Raw genomic sequence first — 13788 nt, 5'->3', positions numbered from 1 at the left:
TGGGACATTTGGACATTTGTATTCTCTATTTTTTTCCAACACCCTGGGGCCGAGGGGTCTCCACAATGAACCCTCCTGGTTTTGAGGCACTGCCTCCCCCTAAATACAGTCTTTGTGTCACAGGAATAAAACTGGTTCAGTCTATGGCTACACAAGAAAAGCCTAGCTAAAAGGCTACTCTAATCATCTCTCTCTCCAGTCAGTAAGCTTTCTCTACGTTTTTTGGGTCAAGTTTTTGGTTATTTCATCTCTTATTTCTTTTCTTATTTAGCTTTGAGGAAGTCAGCATTTTTGCGGAGTCCTAATCATGAAAGAAAAGGGTTAAAAAGTCAGTCTCTGCATGTCTCAGCTCCGGCACTCCCACACGTGCCGCGGCCCGGTCTTCCCTGCCTTCCCCCCCCGCCCCCGCTGTTATCAAATTCGTCGTCGCCGGCTCTCCCTCTCTCTCTCTCCGGGGGGGGGGGGGGGGGGATGGCTTTACTTACATCTGGAAGTTTCAAAGTTGGAGCTGATATGGGGGGACTCCAGCTGGTGAAACACTCTTGTTCACTGGATGAAGTAAACAGGGCCAGGAGACTTCTCCTTTTTAATGCCTTTATTAAAAGTGATCAGCTCAGGATTGGGGGGCTCAGTGTGTCTCCAGCATCCTTCATCTCCCAGGGCAACTCAGAGGAGGGGGATATGCGCAGCTCTGTCCACAAGGAGCAGAGCTGGGGGAATCCAGTCCTCATGGGAGCCTTTAGGGCATGATTCCCCGTCAGATGGTGCTTTTGCCGCCTCAGTCGGCCTGGTCTCACCGCCGGGGTCGTCTCTCTTGGTCAGGGCGAGAGGGTCCGAAGGTGTTTTGCATCTCTGCAGGTTCAGCACTCGGCTCCTCACGTCCAGACATCACTCCAGTCTCTCAACTCTTAGGTGGCTCGTGGTTTTGGGGTTTCTCCGTACAGCGGGGGACCCATGCTGCATTGTGGTCTTGGAGTCACTTTGCATAGCCCCCCTCACCTTCTCAGGTGTCTTCACCCTTCTGGGAAAAGAACTCCCGGGACTCTGGGTCTTTGCAAGCTGTTCTCCAATCGGAGTGGGGAATCTTGAAGCCTTCAGGCACACGGACTATGTGAGCTTGTGTTTGAATGCAAAAATTTTCTGGCTGGCTTCGTGGATAGGGAGGCAAAAGAAGGCATCTCTTAGGCCTAAAACAGTGAACCAGGTTAGCTCAGGTGTTAAACAAGTTAGTAAAGTCTATGGATTTGCTACCACAGGGTATAAATTCTGTGTTATCTTATTGACAGCCCTCAATCCAGTGCTATCAGTTATTGGGCTGATTCTTTCTTTATCTTCTTTTTGAGGGTACTACTCAGTTCTTACTAGTTGTGTTCTTTCTTTAAGCTTGATGCTCATGGGGGAGCATCTTTCACTCTTTCTGGTACAGCAGAGGCTCAAACTCTTGAAAACACTTATTTACTTAATCTAATATGTCTTTACTAATTTTTTCTTTACCATTTTTTCCCCTTTTTCTCCCATTTCTGCCCAGTGGGCCATGGCCGAGGACAGCGAGAGCCTGAGCCGGGAGAGAGCCCTGAGGAAGCGGCTGAGGCAGGCTAAGGAGAAGGTGGCGGTGCTCGTCGAAGAGGTGAGATCACCTGGGCAGGTAAAGCGCACCTGGGGCAGGTGAGGGGGGTCCCCAGGTGCTGCTGCCCCCTCCCCAATTTTGGGGGTCGCACTTTTTCCCCATTAATTTTGTGGGCATTTGGGGCTTTTTCTGATTTTTTATAATTTTTGGTAGGATTTGGGGCTTTTTTTGAACAGGGATCTTTTTCTGGGGTCCCTTTGATCCAGAATTTTTTTTGGGGGGAGTCCCTAGGTGTTGCTGCCCCCTCCCCAAAGTTGGGGGTGCCACTTTTTTCCCCTCTCCCCCAATAATTTTGGGAAGATTTTTGGGTGAATTTGGGGCTTTTTGGGGCTTTTTTTGAACAGGGATTTTTTTGGGGGAGGGTCCCTCTGATCTCAGATTTTTTGGGGCTGTCCAGGGGTGTCCCCAGGGCCCTGCTGACCCCTCCCCATAATTTTTCAGCTGATCGCCGTCCTGTGCTACACCAGGGACTTGCAGGAGGATCTCGAGCAGGTCAGCAGGGAGCTGGAGCTGGCCGAGGTTTTTGGGGGGTCCCAAAGGGGTTTGGGGGTTCTTGGGGTGTTCCTGAGGGGGTTTTGGGGTTTCTTGGGGGCATTTTGGGGGGGGTTTTTGGGGGGTGACCTGGACGGATTTGGGGCTTCTTGGGGTGGTTCTTGGGGATTTCTGGGGGAGTTTTGGGGGTTCCAAATGGGATTTTGGGGGTGTTGGGAGATTTTTGGGGTGGTCCTGGGGGATTTGGGGGCAGTTTTTGGGGGTCCCCAGTGGGGTCTGGGGGGTCCCCAATGGGGTCTGGGGTTTCACCCGGCCCCTCCTTTGCGCCCCCAAGGACACCGACCAGGCCCAGGGGGGCAGGGGGTGCTTCCGGCTGCCCTCTGTGAAAGAGGAGGAGGAGGACGAGGAAGAGATGGAGGATGAGATGGAGGAAGAGCCCTTGGGGGCCGTGGCCGTCCCTGGGGTCAGCGCTTTAGCCCTGGAGGAGGCGGAGCTCGGCAGAGAGGAAGGGGCGGAGCAAAGTGGAGGAGGAGAGGGCGGGTCCTGGACATTGCCCTGCCCACCTTGCCCCGCACAGGTCCGTCAGTCAGCGCTTGAGTGCAGCGACGTCAACGCCATCGCCTCTTCAAGCCTTGCTCCACCCTCCCCGCCGGCCCCTCCCCAGGTAATCGCTGCCCCCGCAAGCCCCGCCCCCACCCCCCTGTTGTGACATCATCACCACCTCCCGTGACGTCACCACCGCCTCCACGCCCAAATCCCCGCCCCCTCCTCTGACGTCATCACCTCCTCCTCCTCCCAAATCCCCGCCCCCTCTGACTTCACCACAGGAGGTGGGGCTTGAACATCTTGGCCCTGCCCCCCGTGGCCCCGCCCCCTCATCACTGTCGCAAAAAATGGCCCCCAAACCCCCCCAAAAATGGCCCCAAAATCCCCACCGAAAACAGCCCCAAAAATCCTCCAAAACAGCCCAAAAATTCCCCCAGAAATGGCTGCAAAATTTACAAAAAATGTTTCCAGAATCCCCAAAAATGGTTCCAAAATATTTCCACAAAATCATGTGAATCAGCCCCAAAATGTTCTAAAAGCAGCCCAAACATCCCCAAAAAATGGCCCAAAAAATGGCCTCAAAACCCCCCAAAAAACCTCCCAAAATGGCTCTGGAATCCACCCCAAAAATGCCCCTAAAATCCCCCAAAATCCCCTAAAAACAGCTCCAAAATTGTCCCAAATATGGCCCTAAAATCCGCCTAAAAATGGCCCCAAATCACCTTCAAAAATGGCCCCAAAAGACGCCTAAAAATGGCCCCAAAATCCCTCTAAAAATGGCCCCAAATCACCCCCAAAAATGGCCCCAAAATCCGCCTAAAAATGGCCCCAAAATCACCCGAATCAGCTTCAAAAATCCCCCTGCAAAGTTCCCCCAAACAGAACCAAAATCCCTGAAAAAGGCCCCAAAATCCTCCCTAAAATTTCCAATAATGGCCCCAAAAAGGCCCCCAAGCCCCCCAAAAACAGCTCCAAAATCCACAAAACCAGCCCAAATATCCCTAAAAGATGACTCCAAAATCCCCCCAAAAATGGCCCTAAAATCCCCCAAAATCCCGAATTTGCCCAAAATGCAGAGATTTCTCCCCATTTTGCAGGTGCCCTCAGGGAGGATGAGCGGCTCCAGTCCCATGTCCCTGGGGTCCCCAAATCCCCCTGAAACCACCCAAAAATGCCCCCAAAATCCCTTAAAATTCTCCATTTTCCCAAAATTCTCAAATTTCCTCCCTGAAATCCCAAACTTCTCCCATAAAATCCCCCCAAAACTGCCTAAAAATCCAATTTTTTGCCCCAAATCTCCAAATTTTCACCCAAAAATCCCAAATTTTCCAAATTCTCAGAACTCACCCCAGATTTCTCTTTTCCAGGAGCCCTCAGACAGAATACTGAGGTCTTCAAACCCACCGGAAACCGCCTAAAATCCCTCCCTGCAAAATCCTTTCAAAAATCCCAATTGTTTCTCTAAAAATCCCAGTTTTGCCAGCAAAAGATTTATACTGGTTTGTACTGGGAATGCATTGGGAGCAATCTGGAAATGGCTGTGCTGGGCTACACTGGGTTGCACTGGGTTGCACTGGGCTCTGCTGGGTTGCACTGGAGAGAGACGGGAACAGACAGAAAGGATCAACCTTCATTAATGAGTTCTGAAAGTTCCCCAAGTCCTGCAGAAATAAAAGCTATTGACTGCATACATTGCCTGAGGGATTTAATATGGAATCTTATTTCTTTTATTACATTGTTGATAAAACTGTAAAGGAACAAGCTCAAAAAAAAAAAAAAATCAACAGAAAATTTCTTTCCACTGCCTTAATTGTTAGAATGATAGAAATCAAGAATGTTGGAATGGTCTTTTCTGCATCATTCAAAGAAAGACTGAGAGAGAAAATGCTCATCAGGACAAATGTTCAGCCATTTCTCCTCTGCTGATGATGACATAGTGAATTTTTTTTTTTTTTGGGTCTTGCTGTTCTTTTTCTTATTTTTCATTGTTTTATTGGATCCCCTCTTTCAGAAAAACCAGGAATATTTCTAACAACATTTAAAAGTCTGTTTTCACCCCAAACACTTGCACTCATTTCTGTGATATGTACTGAGTCAGAGACAAAACTGACTTAAGCCACAGGAATGTGGGAACTCAGACATTACACTGAGACATGGGAACTCACCTTTCATTTAAGAAGCTGTTGGAATTTTCAGATTTATTGGACGGCTTTAAACACAGACATAGAAATCACTGCGGCAGATTCTGCTGGAAAGCCACATGGATTTTGTGGAGCCAAATGCTTGTAAAACACACATAAAAACCCCCAGAGAGCAAAGAGCCCCTGCCAGCGGCTCTGCTGGGGCAGTGCTGACCACACTGAGCACACTGAGCACACTGACCAGTACCAACCCACACTGACCACACTGACCAGTACCAACCCACACTGACCAGTACCAACCCACACTGACCACACTGACCACACTGACCACACTGACCCACACTGACCACACTGACCAGTACCAACCCACACTGACCAGTACCAACCCACACTGACCACACTGACCAGTACCAACCCACACTGACCAGTACCAACCCACACTGACCACACTGACCCACACTGACCACACTGACCAGTACCAACCAACACTGACCAGTACCAACCCACACTGACCAAAATGACCAGTACCAACCCACACTGACCACACTGACCCACACTGACCACACTGAGCACACTGCCCAGTACCAACCCACACTGACCACACTGACACACACTGACCACACTGACCACACTGACCCACACTGACCAGTACCAACCCACACTGACCACACTGACCACACTGACCAGTACCAACCCACAATGACCACAATGACCCACACTGACCACACTGACCAGCACCAACCCACACTGACCACACTGACCAGTACCAACCCACACTGACCCACACTGACCACACTGACCAGTACCAACCAACACTGACCAGTACCAACCCACACTGACCACACTGACCACACTGACCAGTACCAACCAACACTGACCCACACTGACCACACTGACCACACTGACCAGTACCAACCCACACTAACCACACTGGCCCACACTGACCACACTGACCACACTGACCAGTACCAACCCACACTGACCAGTACCAACCCACACTGACCACACTGACCAGTAACAACCCACACCGACCAGTACCAACCCACACTGACCACACTGACCAGTACCAACCCACACTGACCACACTGACCAGTACCAACCCACACTGACCACACTGACCAGTAACAACCCACACTGACCAGTACCAACCCACACTGACCACACTGACCCCTTCCCATTCCCCCATTCCAATTCCCATATTCCAAATCCCATTGCCTTTGTTTGCATGTTCCTAATCCCATTCTCCTCTTTTCCCATTCCCATTTCCATCCCCCATTCAGAGTTTTCCCCATTCCCCCATTTCCAATTTCCCAGTTTTCCCCATTCCAACTGGGAATGGGGGAATGGGAAGGGGAATGGGAATTCCCTTGGTCCTATTCCCAGTTTTCCCCATACCCCATTCCCATTCCCATTCTCCCATTTCCATTCCCCTATTCCCCCATTCACATTCCCCCATTCCCTCATCCCCAACCCCATTCCCATTGCATTTCCCATTTTCCCAATCCCTTTCCCATGTTCCCCTGTTCCACTGTTCCCATGTTCCCAATCCCATTCCTGTGTTTTCCCATTTCCATTGTCCCATTTTCCCATTCCCATTTCCATTCCATCTTCCCATTCTCCCACTGCCAATTTCCCAGTTTTACCCATTCCCATTCCCATTGGGAATGGGGGATTGGGAATGGGAATGGGGGAGGGGAATGGGATTGGGAATGGGAATGGGGGAAAGGGAATGGGGGAATGGGGATGGGAATGGGAATGAGGGAATGGGGGAATGGGGGAATGGGGAATGGGAATGGGAATGGGGGAATGGGAAGGGGGGAATGGGAATGGGGGAATGGGGAATGGGAATGGGGGCATGGGAATGGGAATGGGGGAATGGGAACGGGAATGGGGATGGGAATGGGGGAATGGGAATGGGGGAATGGGAAAGGGAATGGGGGAATGGGGATGGGGGAATGGGAATGGGGGAATGGGAAAGGGGATGGGGGAATGGGAATGGGGGAATGGGAATGGGAATGGGAATGGGGGAATGGGGGAATGGGAATGGGGGAATGGGGGAATGGGGGAATGGGGAATGGGAATGGGAATGGGGGAATGGGAATGGGGGAATGGGAAAGGGGATGGGGGAATGGGAATGGGGGAATGGGAATGGGAATGGGGGAATGGGGGAATGGGGGAATGGGAATGGGGGAATGGGGGAATGGGGGAATGGGGAATGGGAATGGGGGAATGGGAATGGGGATGGAGGAATGGGGGAATGGGAATGGGGATGGGAATGGGGGAATGGGAATGGGGGAATGGGAATGGGAATAGGGATGGGGGAATGGGGATGGGGGAATGGGAATGGGGGAATGGGAATGGGGGAATGGGAAAGGGAATGGGGGAATGGGAATGGGGGAATGGGAGAATGGGGGAATGGGAATGGGGGAATGGGAATGGCAGAATGGGAATGGGGGAATGGGGAAATGGGGGAATGGGAATGGGGATGGGAATGGGCGAATGGGAATGTGGGAATTGGGGAAGGGGGGGATGGGGGAACGGGAATGGGGGAATTGGGGAAGGGGGGGGATGGGAATGGAAATGGGGGAAATTTGGAATGGGGCAACGGGAGAACGGGGGAAACTGGAAACAGGAAAATGGCAACGGGGAAAAGTGGAAAATTGGGAATGGAGGAATGGGAACGGGACAGTGGGAATGGGAATGGGGTGGCACCAGGAATGGCATCAAGATGGATCTACTGACACAGTCAGCACCTTGTAACGGGCACAGGCAGGGGACGACACAGTGACATAGGTATGACACAGGGAGGTGACACAGGTGACACAGTGACACAGGTGTGACACAGGTGTGACACAAGTGACACAAGTGACACAGGTGACACAGTGACACAGGTGTGACACAGGTGTGACACAGGTGTGACACAAGTGACACAGGTGACACAGTGACACAGGTGTGACACAGGTGTGACACAAGGAGGTGACACAGGTGACACAGGTGACACAGTGACACAGGGAGGTGACACAGTGACTCAGGGAGGTGACAATGAGGTGACACCCACGCAGGGGCTGCACTCGGTGCTCCCGGGTGTACCTGACCCTCAGGTGAGCCCCCACGCAGGTGGCACACAGCGGCTCCGAGCACTCCAAGCGGAAGCTGGTGGCGCTGGCGTTGTCCTCGCAGCTGGTGCAGCTCTGGGGACGAGGGACAGTTCATTAACCACCAGGGTTAATTAGTGTTAATTAATTCATTAATTAATTATTAGTGTTAACGAGGCCGTACCTGGCTGCTGGCGCTGGGCTGCAGGAACAGGTTGTCCATGATGTCACCCAGGGGACACTGCTGGTGGCACACGGGGCACTCGAACGCTGAGGGGACACAGAGAGGACACGGAGGGGACACACAGGGGACACGGAGGGGACACACAGGGGACACACAGGGGACAGGGAGGGGACACCGAGGGGACAGGGAGGGGACACACAGGGGACAGGGAGAGGACACACAGGGGACACAGAGGGGACACCGAGGGGACACAGAGGGGACAGGGAGGGGACACACAGGGGACACAGAGGGGACAGGGAGGGGACACACAGGGACATGGAGGAGACACAAAGGGACACACAGGGACACACAGGGGACAGGGAGGGGACACACAGGGGACAGGGAGGGGACACATAGGGGACATACAGGGGACACAGAGGGGACACACAGGGGACACAGAGGGGACAGAGTCATCCCATGGTGTCCTTGTCCCCTCCTTGTCACTTTCCTTGTCACCTCCACTGTCACCTCCCTGTCACCTCCACTGCCACCAGGGACACCAAGGTCACGTCAGGGAGGGACAGGGGACACTGCTGTCCCCAGGGAGGGGACAATGTCACAGCGGGGTTGATGTCCCCAAGGAGGGGACAGGGCAATCTCCCAGTAGCTCCCAGTGGCTCCCAGTAACCCCCAGTGCTCTCAGTAAGACCCAGCATCCCCAGTAACCATCAGTAACCCCCAGTGTCTCCCAGTAACCTCCAGTGTCTCCCAGTAACCCCCAGTATCTCCCAGTGACCCTGAGTGTTCCCAGTAACCCCCAGTGTTCCCAGGCTCTCCATGTGTTCCCAGTAACCCCCAGTATCCCCCAATGTCTCCCAGTAATCCCCAGTATCTTCCAGTGCTCCCAGTATCCCCCAGCATCTCCCAGTAGCTCCCAATGCTTCCAGTGCTCCCAGTGACCCCCAATACCTCCCAGTATCCCCAGTGTTCCCAGGCTCTCCATATGTTTCCAGTAACCCCCAGTATCTCCCAGTGTTCCCAGTATCTCCCAGTAACCCCCAGTAATCACCAGTGATCCCAGTATCCCCCAGTGCTCCCATAACTCCCAGTATCTCCCAGTAACCCCCACTGCTCCCACTGTTCCCAGTAACCCTCAGTGGTCCCAGTATCTCCCAGTGTTCCCAGTATCCCCCAGTATCCCCACTGACTCCCAGTATCCCCTCACCGTTCTTGTCCCCAGGCTCGCTGCCGATGCAGCCCCGGCACACGGAGTGCAGGCACGGCAGCAGTCTCGGTTCCCAGTGCTCCCAGTATCTCCCAGTATCCCTCAGTATCCCCCAGTGCTCCCAGTATCCCCAGTATCCCCTCACCGTTCTTGTCCCCAGGCTCGCTGCCGATGCAGCCCCGGCACACGGAGCGCAGGCACGGCAGCAGTCTCGGTTTCCGCTGCGGGCTCAGTCGCTGCCTGCAGGCCCCGCAGAGCTCCAGCAGCCCCAGCGGCTCGGGCAGCTCCGCTCCGCTCGGCCCGGGGCCGCTCCCGAGCGCCGCCGCCACCTCGGGCGCTGCCATGGCGGCCGCGTCCCCCTCACGATGGGCACGGCGTGCTGCTCCCGCCCCCGCGCCGCCCCGCGGCGCATGATTGACGTTGTGGAGAACCAATGGAAAGGGGGAGGGCGGAGATTAGTGGGGATTGACAGCGCGCGGGAGCAATGGGAGAGGAGAAGGCGGGAAGGAAAGGGCGGGAGGAGGCCTCCGGCGCGTGGACGCGAACGGGCCAATCAGCGCGCAGAGCGGGAGGAGCTGAGCCAATCAGCGGGCCTAGATGCCTGGGGAAGGCGGGGGCTTCTTGGACGGAGCGGCCAATCGGCTTTGGCGCGCTGCGGTGGGGGGTTGGGGGGGAGGGGGCGATGATGTGATTGACAGCTGGACGAACCAATGGGGAGCAGAAATGGGAAGGGACAGGGAATACTGGGAGAGACTGGGGGTTACTGGGAATTACTGGGAGTTACTGGGAGCACTGGCAGTCACTGGGGATTAATGGTGTCTCTGGGGTTACTGGGAGCACTTCAGGATCTCCCAGTGCTCCCAGTAACCCTCAGTCTCCCTCAGTGTTCCCAGTCACTCCCAGTGTTCCCAGTGCTCCCAGTAACCCCCGTGTGCCGCCCCAGTAACTCCCAGTATCTCCCAGTGGCTCCCAGTATTCCGAGTTACCCCCAGTAACCCCCAGTGTTCCCAGTAACGCCCAGTAACTCCCAGTAACTCCCAGTATCCCCCAGTGTCTCCCAGTATCTCCCAGTGGCTCCCAGTAACCTCCAGGACCTCCCAGTATCTCCCAGCATCCCCCAGGATCTCCCAGTAACCTCCAGTATGCCCCAGTGTTCCCAGTAACGCCCAGTAACTCCCAGTATCCCCCAGTGTCCCCATCTCGCCTCACTGTTCCCATCCTCGGGATGGCCTCTGGGCTCAGCTCCCAGTGTCCCCAGTATGTCCCAGTGTCCCCAGTAACCACCAGTGTTCCCAGTAACCCCCAATATCTCCCAGTGTTCCCAGTATGTCCCAGTGTCCCCAGTAACCCCCAGTATCTCCCAGTATGCCCCAGTGTTCCCAGTATCCCCCAGTGCTCCCAGTATTCCCCTGGGAATTCCAGGATTCCACTTGGGATCCAAGATCCACCTTGGTTATTCATGGATTTGGGTCCTTGAGTGTGGAGAAGATTCCATGGAAATCTAGCTGAGGTCTTGAGTGTGGAGAACATTCCACAGAAGTTTAGGTGGATTCCTGTTCTGGGAATTCCAGGATTCCAGCTGGGATCGTGGATTTGGGTCCTCAAACCCCAAAATTCCAATCAGGACCAAAGCTCCACCTTGGTTATTCCTGGAATCCCAGGATTCCAACAAGGATCCAAGATCCACCTTGGTCATTCCCATGGATTTGGATCCATGAGTGTGGAGAAGGTTCCCTCAAATCTTGGCTGGATTCCTGCTCTGGGAATTCCAGGATTCCACTTGGGATCCAAGATCCACCTTGGTTATTCATGGATTTGGGTCCTTGAGTGTGGAGAAGATTCCATGGAAATCTAGCTGAGGTCTTGAGTGTGGAGAACATTCCACAGAAGTTTAGGTGGATTCCTGTTCTGGGAATTCCAGGATTCCAGCTGGGATCGTGGATTTGGGTCCTCAAACCCCAAAATTCCAATCAGGACCAAAGCTCCACCTTGGTTATTCCTGGAATCCCAGGATTCCAACAAGGATCCAAGATCCACCTTGGTCATTCCCATGGATTTGGATCCATGAGTGTGGAGAAGGTTCCCTCAAAGCTTGGCTGGATTCCTGCTCTGGGAATTCCAGGATTCCACTTGGGATCCAAGATCCACCTCGGTCATTCCTGGATTTGGGTCTTCAGATCCCAAGATTCCAGTTGGGACCAAAGATTTGGGTCCTCAAATCCCAGGATTCCAGCTGGGATCCAAGATCCACCTTGGTCATTCCAATGGATTTGGCTCCATGAGTGTGGAGAAGGTTCTCTCAAACCTTGACTGGATTCCTCCTCTGGGAATTCCAGGATTCCACTTGGGATCCAAGATCCACCTCGGTAATTCCTGGATTTGGGTTCTCAGATCCCAGGATTCCAGTTGGGATCCAAGATCCACTTTGATTATTCCTAGTCCTGATCCTGATCCTAATCCCAACCATAATCCTAGTCCCAATCCCAACCCCTTTTCCTTTGGAACTCCCAGCTCCTGGAAAGTCCTCCTTCCATTCCAACCCCATAAAAACCTGGGACTGAAGCCCCAAATCCCAAAATCTAATCCCTAAAATCTGGGATTAAATCCCCAAAATCCAAACCCTAAAACCCGGGTTTAAAGCTCCCAAACCCCATAAAAACCTGGGATTAAAGCCCCAAATCCCAAAATCCAAATTCTAAAACCCGGGATTAAACCTCCAAAACTACATAAACATGTGGGATTAAAGCCCAGTAAAAACCTGGGATTAATACCCCAAAACCCCATACAAACCTGGGCCTAAAGCCCCAAATCCCAAAATCCAAACCCTAAAGCCTGGGGTTAAAGCCCCAAATCCCAACATGTTCGACCCTAAAACCTGGGAATAAAACCCCCAAACCCCATAAAAACCCGGGATTAAAACCCCAAATCCCAAAATCCAAACTCTAAACCTCAGGATTAAAGCCCCAAAACTACATAAAAACCTGGGATTAAAGCCCCAAAACCCACAAAAACCCAGGATTAAAACCCCAAAACTACATAATAAACCTGGGATTAAGGCCCCAAACCCCAGGATTAACCTCCCCAAACCCCAAAATAACCTGGTATTAAAGCCCCAAAACTCCATAAAACCTGGGATTAAGACCCTAAAACCTGGGATTGAAGCCCCAAATCCCAACATTCCAACCCTAAAACCCAGATTAAAGCCCCAAAACCCCATAAAAACCTGGGATTAAACCTCCAAATCACAAAATTCAAACCCTAAAACCTGGAATTAAAACCCCTCAAAAACCTGGGATTGAAGCCCCAAATCCCAACATTCCAACTCTAAACCCCAGAATTAAAGTCTCAAAACCCCATAAAAACCTGGGATTAAACCTCCAAATCCCAACATTCCAACCTAAACCCCAGAATTAAAGCCCCCAAACCCCATCAAAACCTGGGATTAAGACCCCAAAACCTGGGATTAAAGCCCCAAACCCCACAAACATTCCAACGCTAAAACCCAGGATTAAAGCCCCAAAACTAGATAAAAACCTGGGATTAAAACCCCATCAAAACCTGGGATTAAAGCCCCAAAACTGGGATAGAAGCCCCAGACCTCAACATTCCAACCCTAAAACCCAGGATTAAAGCCCCAAAACTACATAAAAACCTGAGATTGAAACCCCATAAAAACCTGGGGTTAAACCCCAAAACACCATAAAAACCTGGGATTAAACCCCCAAAACCCCATAAAACCCCAGGATTAACCCCCCAAACCCCCAAATTTTGCTCATTCCCATTTTCCCCATCCCATTCCGGATTTTTCCGGGCTTTTCGATCCCACCTCGAGCAGGAGCAGCCAAATCCCAAAATCCAAATTCTATAAACCTGGGATTAAAGCCCCAAAACCCCATCAAAACCCCGGGATTAAACCCCCAAACCCCCAGATTTTGCTCATTCCCATTGTCCCCGTCCCCCATTCCGGATTTTTCCGGGAATTCCGATCCCACCTCGAGCAGGAGCGGCCCCAGCGACTCCTTCTCAATGACGCCCTGGCTGCTGGAGGAGATGTCTGTTGGATTTCTGCACGTCATCATCCGGTGTTTTCTCTGCAAAAAAAACCCAAAAAGTGGGAAATTTCAAAATTTTTAAACCCAAATCCATGTAAAGAAAAAAAATTTGTTTTTATGTCTAGTTTAAATTCTGGAAAAAAAATTGAAATTCTCTATTCTTCAACCCTAAATCCATAGGGAAAAAAATCAAATTTTGTTTTTTTTCTGGAGTTTAATTCTGGAATTTTTTTTTTGCTCTTTGCGCAGATGAATCTGGAAATTGAAAAAAAAGATTTAAACAAATTTTCCTCATTTTTTTAAAATTAATTTTGCCTGTTTTCTCCAGATTTTTTCTGCAATTTTCCCTGGATTTTCCAAGATTTTCCCAGATTTTTTCCTGACTTTTCCATGAATTTTCCCATTAATTTACCCCAACTTTTCCCCTAAATTTTTCCCAATTTTCCC

The sequence above is a fragment of the Melozone crissalis genome, unplaced genomic scaffold (genome assembly GCF_028551555.1).
Source record: "Melozone crissalis strain CALT ecotype California unplaced genomic scaffold, PUWL_Pcris_2 ptg000123l_1, whole genome shotgun sequence".
Lineage (NCBI taxonomy): Eukaryota > Metazoa > Chordata > Aves > Passeriformes > Passerellidae > Melozone > Melozone crissalis.
This window is presented reverse-complemented; position numbering follows the sequence as displayed.